This window comes from Chlorocebus sabaeus, chromosome 28 (assembly GCF_047675955.1).
Source record: "Chlorocebus sabaeus isolate Y175 chromosome 28, mChlSab1.0.hap1, whole genome shotgun sequence".
In the NCBI taxonomy this organism is placed as follows: domain Eukaryota; kingdom Metazoa; phylum Chordata; class Mammalia; order Primates; family Cercopithecidae; genus Chlorocebus; species Chlorocebus sabaeus.
In genome coordinates, this window is record NC_132931.1 from 11,100,373 (window position 1) to 11,108,699 (window position 8,327).

The 8,327-nt window shown below is 47.9% G+C and overlaps 1 long non-coding RNA gene across 1 annotated transcript; it reads left to right on the forward strand.

Annotated features, from left to right (window-relative positions):
* The first annotated feature begins 544 nt into the window (after nucleotides 1-544).
* LOC119621372 (uncharacterized) lies at nucleotides 545-7,615 on the forward strand. Its single transcript, XR_012091666.1, has 3 exons — nucleotides 545-836; nucleotides 3,048-3,195; nucleotides 7,288-7,615. It is a non-coding gene; the product is annotated as an uncharacterized lncRNA (long non-coding RNA).
* The last annotated feature ends 712 nt before the right edge of the window (nucleotides 7,616-8,327 follow it).

Genomic DNA, 8,327 nt, shown 5'->3' on the forward strand with positions numbered 1-8,327 from the left:
TCTAAGAGCTGTGCTAACTGCATCCCACAAATTTTGTATGCTATGTTTTTATTTCCATGAATTTATAATTTCTGTTGTGATTTCTTCTTTGACATATTGAATTATCTAGAAGAATGTGGATTATTTCCAAGGGTTTGGGGTATTTTCTATATATATATATATATATATTTTTTTTTTTTTTTGGTTATTAGTTTCTAGTTTAGTTTCAATGTAGTCAGAAAACATATTTTATTATTTTAATCATTTGAAATTTGTTGAGATTTATTTATGGCTAGGCATATGGTCTATTTTGGAAAATGTTCCATGTACACTTTAAAAGAGCACATATTATGCAATTGGTGGGCATGTGTTCTATATATTGTCCATTGGGTGAAGCTGGATAACTGTATGCTTCAAATTTTCTGTAGTGATCTTTTATTCAAAATTGCTACTTATAAACAGCACATAGTTGAGATTTTGAAAATCCAATCTGACCCTCATCCTTTTGGGCTGTTAATAGCCCTAGCTCACCACATTCTCCCTTCTGGTTCTTCTACAGCCCACTCACACCTTTAAAAATAGTCTCCTTGAAATTAAATCTTCCTCAAATTATTCTAAATTAAGTGTACCATGTGTTTCAAATTGCAGCCTCAACTGGCTCACTGCCTTCTTTATCCCAGCCTCCATTGCAGTGATGTTGGGGGCCATATGACTACTGCTGACCAATGGACTGTGAACAGAAACGACAGCATCACTCCCATGGAGCCTCCTCCATCTGTCTTCCCTGTTGTGACAATCTCAGAAGCTGCGTTCTTTCCATGGCTGGGCTACAAGGTGGTGAAAGGCTGCCCAACCTGGTAAGTACTTACTTTGTGTAAGAAGGAAACATTGCAAGGGTTGGAGCACTGAGATTCCCGGGTGAGTTTGGTATTTCTGAACAGCCAATTTTGCCTTGACTTGGGATCATACCATATGTCTACTTTGGTACCGTGAGTATAGCTGTTGATGGATATTTGCCCTGTTTTGCCTTTTTACTCCCTTCCTTCCTTGGTTCTTTCATTCATTCTTCTTTCTCTCTTTCTTTTCTCTGTATTTCTTTGCTTTCTCTCTCTTCCTCTATTTCTTTCTCTATTTTTCTTTCTTTCTCAGTTTAGTTCTCCTGTGTTCCTGTTAATTCCAAGCCCTACAATTTTCTTCCAGTGAATTCCTTTTCTGCTTTATCCAGACAGCCAGAGCGGGTTTCTATTGCTGGCAGCGAAGAAACCCAAATGGTATACTATTTTCCGCTTAACATTATATCATAGACATATTTCCATGCTATTAAATATTATTCAAAATATTATTTTAATGGCTGCACAATATTTCATCATATTTATGTACCATAATTTATTTAACCATGCCCATGTGTTTTAGTAAATTATAAACTTCTATTAAATACTTACAGTGAATATTATCATATTTACATTTTTGGCTTCAATCCTGGACAGCACCTTAGGACATCTTCAGAGTGAAATTACCAGCTGAATAGTGTGAACATTTTAAAATCTCTTGTGGCATGAAGTTAATTTTTTTCCTAGAAATTTTATACCAACTTGTATTTTCACATGTGAGATGAATAGGAATACTCAGTTTTACTCCACTCAAAGAGATTGAGTGCTATAATTATATTTAAACATTCTTTGATAAGCTCTAGGAAAAAATCTCATTGATATTTTAATGGGCATTTCTTTGATGACCAATGAAGCTGAATATTTTTAAATATTTTATTACATATTTTTATTTCATCTTCTAAGCATTTGTCATTCACTATTTTTCTATTGGAATGTTCATTCTTAGTGATTTGTAATTACTTTTTACATATTAGAGGTATTAATCTTTTGTCATATTTCTTGCAACCATTTTATTCTTGTTTGCAGTTTCCCAATAAAATAAACTAATTTTTAAAACAGATATTTAAATTTTATGTATTAAATTCTACCTTAACCTTTGTTATTTTTTCTACTGCTTTAGGTTTAAAATGTCTTCATGTACCCACAAGATCAAACATTTGTTTGCTTTTTAATGATTTCCCTTTCTTACATTTAATTCTTTAAATCCTCTGGAATTTATATGAATGTATGGTGTGACGGAAAGAGCTAATTTTATTTCCTTCCAAATAGCTAACCAAATGTCCCGGCATCATTTATTGAATAATCTGTTTCTTCCCTACAGGTTTGCAACGCCACCTCAGTAAGCTGAGATGTGGTAATCGCCATGGCAACGGGGCTGCCTTAAAAGCATTGTGCACACACAGACTGGTGCCTGGCAGAGTTCAGTCTGGTCTCACTGCACATCTTCCCTAATTAAGATGCACCTTTTGGTTTTGTCTTTTTGGGGGAAAAAAATAACAACAACAAAATGCTCCCTTTATAGCCATGAGGCAGAAGAAAAATTAAGGCCAAGATCCTTTCATGCCCAATATGGGCCTGCTTGGCAGTTGGAGCATGAGGGATCATGGGCAGCAAGTGAGAAAGTGCACAGTGATTTGCCGCTGTTACATCCTGAGAAACTGGAGGGATGTCATCAAAGTCCTTGAATAGCTGGAGAGTGGGTGTGGGATGGTTATGTTTGAAAATGCAGCTCTGATATAAAACAAAGCAAAGACTGCACTGTTTGCCCAGCAAGAGCCTTGCTGGAGACCCTAAGCCTAAGAGAGAAGCTTCTGCCATCAACAGGCCACAAAACCCATACTTCCTGCTCTATGAGGCTTCTGAACTTGGTTCCCTGGAATCCTCCCTCCTTACCAAGTACCTGCCTCCAGGCCTAGGGGAGACCAGACCGAGGTCTGTCCTTGTCTACCTACAAGGACAAGGCATTCTACTGCCATAGACCACCTGTTTATGTGCCTCTAAAATTTGTTTGTTAAAGCCTAAATCCCCGGTGTGATGATATTTGGAGGTGGGACCTTTGAATGGTGATTAGGTTTAGATGAGCTCATGTGGGTGGGGCCCTCATAAGGGTATTAATGTCCTTATGTGAAGAGACACAACGGAGCTTGCTTCCTCTCTCTCTTTCCCCACCATGTGAAGACTCAGCAAGAGGGCAGCCATCTGCAAACCAGAAAGAGAGCCCTCACCAGGAACTGGATCTGCTGGCACCTTGATCTTGGACTTCCCAGCCTTTAGAGCTGTGAGAAATGTCGCCCTCAGGTCAATGGGATATTTGTTACAGTACCAGGTACTGACTGAGAACTCCACCTTTAGAGAGGCCCCAGGGAGCCTGTGTGCTGTGTCCCTGAGGAGACAATGAAGGTGCTTGACACCCAGTTTGAATATCGGGTCACGGCAAAGCTGACTGCTGCTGAAGGAGAGATGCCTTCTTATGGCAAGCCATAAGAAGCAGCAGAAGTCATGAGCAGGCTGAAACTATGAGGCCGAGACAAAATGACACATTGCCACAAAAACAGGGACAAACAGACAACAGGCAGAGCCCAAGGGAATCAGTAATCTCCTGCTGCCACTGAGGCCTTGGGACTAACTCAGATCCAGTACTGCTTTCTTAAGGCCTATTCTGATTCCAGTCCCTGTCCTTGGGGTCCCCTGAGATCCCTGTAGCCTTGTAATAAGCCCACATTATTGTATTTCCCCTGCTGGCTTCACCCTAGAGCATTTCCAACAATTTCCAGTGCTTTTCCCCTTCTCATACCACCGGGCCTTTGCACGTGCTAGTGCCTCCCCAGCTAGCCCTGCCTTCTCCTTCACTCACACAACTCCTACTAAATCTCTCAGACTCCTCAGCTGTGTCCCTTCCTAGGGGAGGACTCTCCTCCCTCCAGTGAGCCTGGCAGTCCTCCCTGGCATCCCCTGCTCCTTGTCTTCCCTGCCATCCTCACTGCCATGCTTGTTCTCTGTTCAGAAGGAGGCAGAGGCTGGCCTGCCCCCACTCTCCTGTAGACTGACCAGATGAATTGACCTGGGCAGGGCAGGTGTGTTTGACCAATTATCTGGGCACCCCATGGCTCAGTCAAGTGGACACATAACGTTAACTGCCATAGGGCCCCTTCGTTGTATTTGTCTATGAATAAAAAACGGCATCAACTCCAGGTATCTGAGGGTTCTGGAGGCAAGTTCTGTGATCCCTTTTTACAGATGAGGATGCGGAGGTCCAGTTGTCACTCACCCAGATCACACTGTTATCTGCTGATGGCAGGAGTATTTGACGGGATGTGTGAGCCTGGCCATCTCCCTCGGGACACATCGGCTCATTAAATTTACCAGCCCTTGCCTGAAAAAGTATTTAATTTGCCTTTTACAATGCACCGATTGCAAGTTAATTTTGAAAGTTATAGGTGGCATTAGAATTTATTAATAACATTGGAAATAAATCTCCCCAGAATTCAATTAATTGAAAACCTCATGAAATTCTTTTTTTACAATCCATAAAGCCGGTCTGGGAGAGAGGTATTCCAGGAACCTCGGGAGTGGTTGGAACTGCAGACGTGGAGGGTTGGAGTGGGGAGGGGGCTTCCGTTCTGATGTAGGCCTGTCTTGGCTCCCACCCGCCCCTGCCTATAATCTCCAACATGGCCTCTTAGGGTTAGGGAAGAAGCCACGTCCCCATCGTTAATGTCCTACCATGTACCAGTGTCAAGGAAGAAGCCACACCCCCATTGTGAATGTCCAGCTATGTGCCAGTGTCAGGAAAGAAGCCACGCCCCCATCGTGAATGTCCTGTCATGTGCCAGTGATTCATTTGCAGTGATTCATCTGCTGTGCACCTGACCTGAGCTGGGGACTCAGACGTGACCTGGCCCACAGGACCCTCACAGGTGACTGGAAGAGACAGAGCTGGGAGGGTGCGCTTTGGATTTAGGGAGGTGAGGAGTGAAGCTGGGGAACCCCAATGGCACCTTGACTACCCTTGGCTGAGCCTAAAGCCAGAGTCGGGCTCTTTCTGCCACTCCGGTAGGAGAGTTGCCCCTTGTGGGTCTTCAGGACATGCCAGGAACAGGCTAAGAAGAGCGTGTCTTCGTGCGAACCTCTGAGGTTCAGCCCAGCCCGGGCCACCTCCACACTGTGGCCATCATGTCAAGCCCTTGCCAGAGTTACCGCCTGATTCGGGGGGTCCTGACTTTCTTCTCTGGCTGGTGGCAACTGTGGCGGGGCAGGCAGGGGTGCCTGGCTGGGGACTAAGAAGTTGCTTTCAGGCCCAGATTCTGGGTCCCAAAGCAGGCCTGCCTGCCAGGGAGACCCTTGGGCCTCCTACCACTAGAAGAGGGGAGGCTCCAAGGTAGGGTCCTGTCTGACCTGCAGCCTTGCTCCACCCCAGGGCTCAACTGGGCTGAAGGGATGAGGACAAGAGGGTCCCACAGAGCCAGAGAACTCAGTCACAGTCCAGGGCCTTGGGTGCACCAAGGACTATGATTCAAATGAGTTCTAGTCCCTAGGAGAGAGGCTTTGGAAGAAAAGGCATTAGCTGGTTGGGTGTGGTGACTCATGCCTGTAATGCCAGCTTTTTGGGAGGCCAAGGCAGGAGGATCACCAGAGATCAGGAGTTCAAGACCAGCCTGGCTAACATGGTGAAACCTCGTCTCTACTAAAAATACAAAAATTAGCCTTGGTGGCACACGCCTGTAGTCCCAGCTACTCGGGAGGCTGAGGTAGGAGAATCGCTTGAACCTGGGAGATGGAGGTTGCAACGAGCCAAGATTGTGCCACTGCACTCCAACATGGGTGACAGAGTGAGACTTGGCCTCAAAACACAAAACAAAAAAAAAAGAGAGAAAAGAAAAGGTGTTACTGAAGTGGTGTCAGTCCCTTCCCCACCACACACACCCTGTAGGCACACATGTGCCCAGGTGTGTACACACTGTAGCAGATACGCATACCCACACACACATATTCAAGCACACACTCGTGCATATGTGTATATGCACTGGACATACACACATATTCTCATGCATGTACACTTTTACACATGCACACATGTGCACATGTGTACACACAAAACACTCATTCTTATGCATGTGCATTCTCATGTGCACACATGTGAACACACTCATTTTTATGCATGCACACACTTGCATATGCACACACATGTATAGCAGGGGCTAGAGTTAGTTGGCATTTCAGAAGAAATGTCGGGTTTGATCTGGACGCTGGGCCACAGACGGGGCGTGCGCAGGAAGCAGCCGTCGGAGGCAGAGGCACGAGAGCAGAGGAGACAGGCAGGAAATCTGAGACAGCCATGTCTGGGTCAGGCGAAGTGGGGACAGGGTGGAGCAGGGCGGGGCGAGGTGAGCAGGGGCCTGCGCTAATTATCCCTCCTTAGTGCCCAGGCAGGTGGCCTCAGACTGGGAGCTCTGGGCACACAGGCAGTGAAGGCTCTAGCCAGCCCTTCCCCAGCTCTGGCTCTCAAAGCTCAGCTGTGAGCCAGGAAGGGACCTGGAGGCTCCTGCCAGGACTGGGCTGACCCTGGTGAGTCCCCTTGCCCCAGGAGGCTGTGGGGAGGGAGGGCAATTCTGGGCAGACGAGGATGACCGTGGTCCAGACCTGCAGGGTTCTAGCTGAGAGCCCAGGGTGCTTTGCTTCCTACGCCGAGTCTTGGGCCCTGTGGACAGCTTGGAAGTGCAGGTGGCAGTGTCCACACAAGCACACAAGGACCTTTCTGATGCTGGGGAGAGGATCAGATGGGCCTGCCCTGTCTCCTTGGCTGCAGAGGTGAGAGGAGGAGAAGATTTGAGGAGGTCACACAAGGCCAAAGAGCTAGGCTCCCCTTGGGGCTTTGAGGCCCTTCCCCCAACAGCACTGTCCCTTTTCCTGCAGACACTTAGCGCTGTTTTGTACTGGGGAGCCAGCCTCCACGGCTGGACAGAGATGAGACCAGGCAATGGGCAGACCTCCTGGCTGACTCCTGCGGCTGCAGCCTCTATGTGTGCAGAAGGCAGCCAGGACAGGGACCCAGGTGACAGCACCAGGGGGCAGAGCTCAGGCTTGAGGCCAGGAACAGGGGAGCCACAGTAGATTCATGAGTGAGGGACAAGCGACGCCAGGCTTGCACTTCCGAAAGGTCATTCTACAGCCAGACGGTGCGGAGAGGCCAGACCAAGACCCTGACTCCTCTGCTGACTCTTAGGGGTCAGTTTCCTCTCCCTCCAGCATCACAGTCCTCTGAGATCCCTGACCTGGCAGTTGCTTCAATGTCCCGGGAGATTCATTCCACCCTTACCCAAATCTGCTCTGCCCTTCATCTGCCCCTAGCCTTTGCTCACACTGGGCCTCTTCGGCAGCACCACCCCTGGGTTTATGTGAACTCTGCTTTTCATTCCAGAACATCTTTCAGCGGGGCAGAGCATGGCTTCCCGAGTCCCACAGACCTGGTCTGGAACTCAGCTTCACCGCCAACTGCCTGTGTGACCTTGAGGAAGTTACATAACCTCTCTGGGGCTCAGTTGACTCACCCCAAAATGAGAGAGGTGGCTGTGACGTTAAAGGAGGTGACACATTTCACTGTTTAGCACTGGATCTGTCCTCACCATATTAATGACCAATTCACACCCAGCCCCTTGGGGGAGACCTTCTCCCTCAGCCCTGTCTCAGACCTCCTCTGGGACCCATAGTATCTGCCACCCTGGCTCCATCCAACACACTTCGGGCTGGCCTGTCCACCCTGCTGGCAGGAGCTTGGAAGTTCTTTTTCCCTAAACATTCCTCATACAGCCCTCTCCCCCTCCCCCTAAACTCTGCTGGTCCCATCCAGGCCCTCCTATGGCAGGATCCAGGGACCAGAGGACAAATTAAGGCATCCCATGAGTCTATTTAAAAGTTACACATCGAGGCCGGGCGCGGTGGCTCACACCTGTAATCCCAGCACTTTGGGAGGCTGAGGAGGGTGGATCACCTGAGGCCAGGTGTTTGAGACCAGCCTAGACAACATGGTAAAACTCCATCTCCACTAAAAATACAGGGGGGAAAAAATAGCTGGGTGTGGTGGCGGGCACCTGTAATCCCAGCTACTCAGGAGGCTGAGGCAGGAGAATTGTTTGAACTGGCAGGCGGAGGTTGCAGTAAGCCGAGATCGCGCCACTGCACTCCAGTCTGGGCGACAGACAGAGAGAGAAAAAAAAAAAGCTATGCATTGAGCTAACCAGCTGTTAATTAAAACAGGCTCTGTCTTCCTACTTTGACAGGTATTCCTTTCCAAGGGCCTGGAAGGCCAGGTTTGACGTTGGAACTGTGACTGTCAGTCTCATGCTGGAAGGTGATGGCCGGGGAGCGTCAGCCCCTGTCGTCCTCCAGCCCTTCTGCTTCCCTCACTAACTTCCACCTTGCCTGGCAGGGGTCTTCTCAGGGTGCACCTGAGGGTGCCCA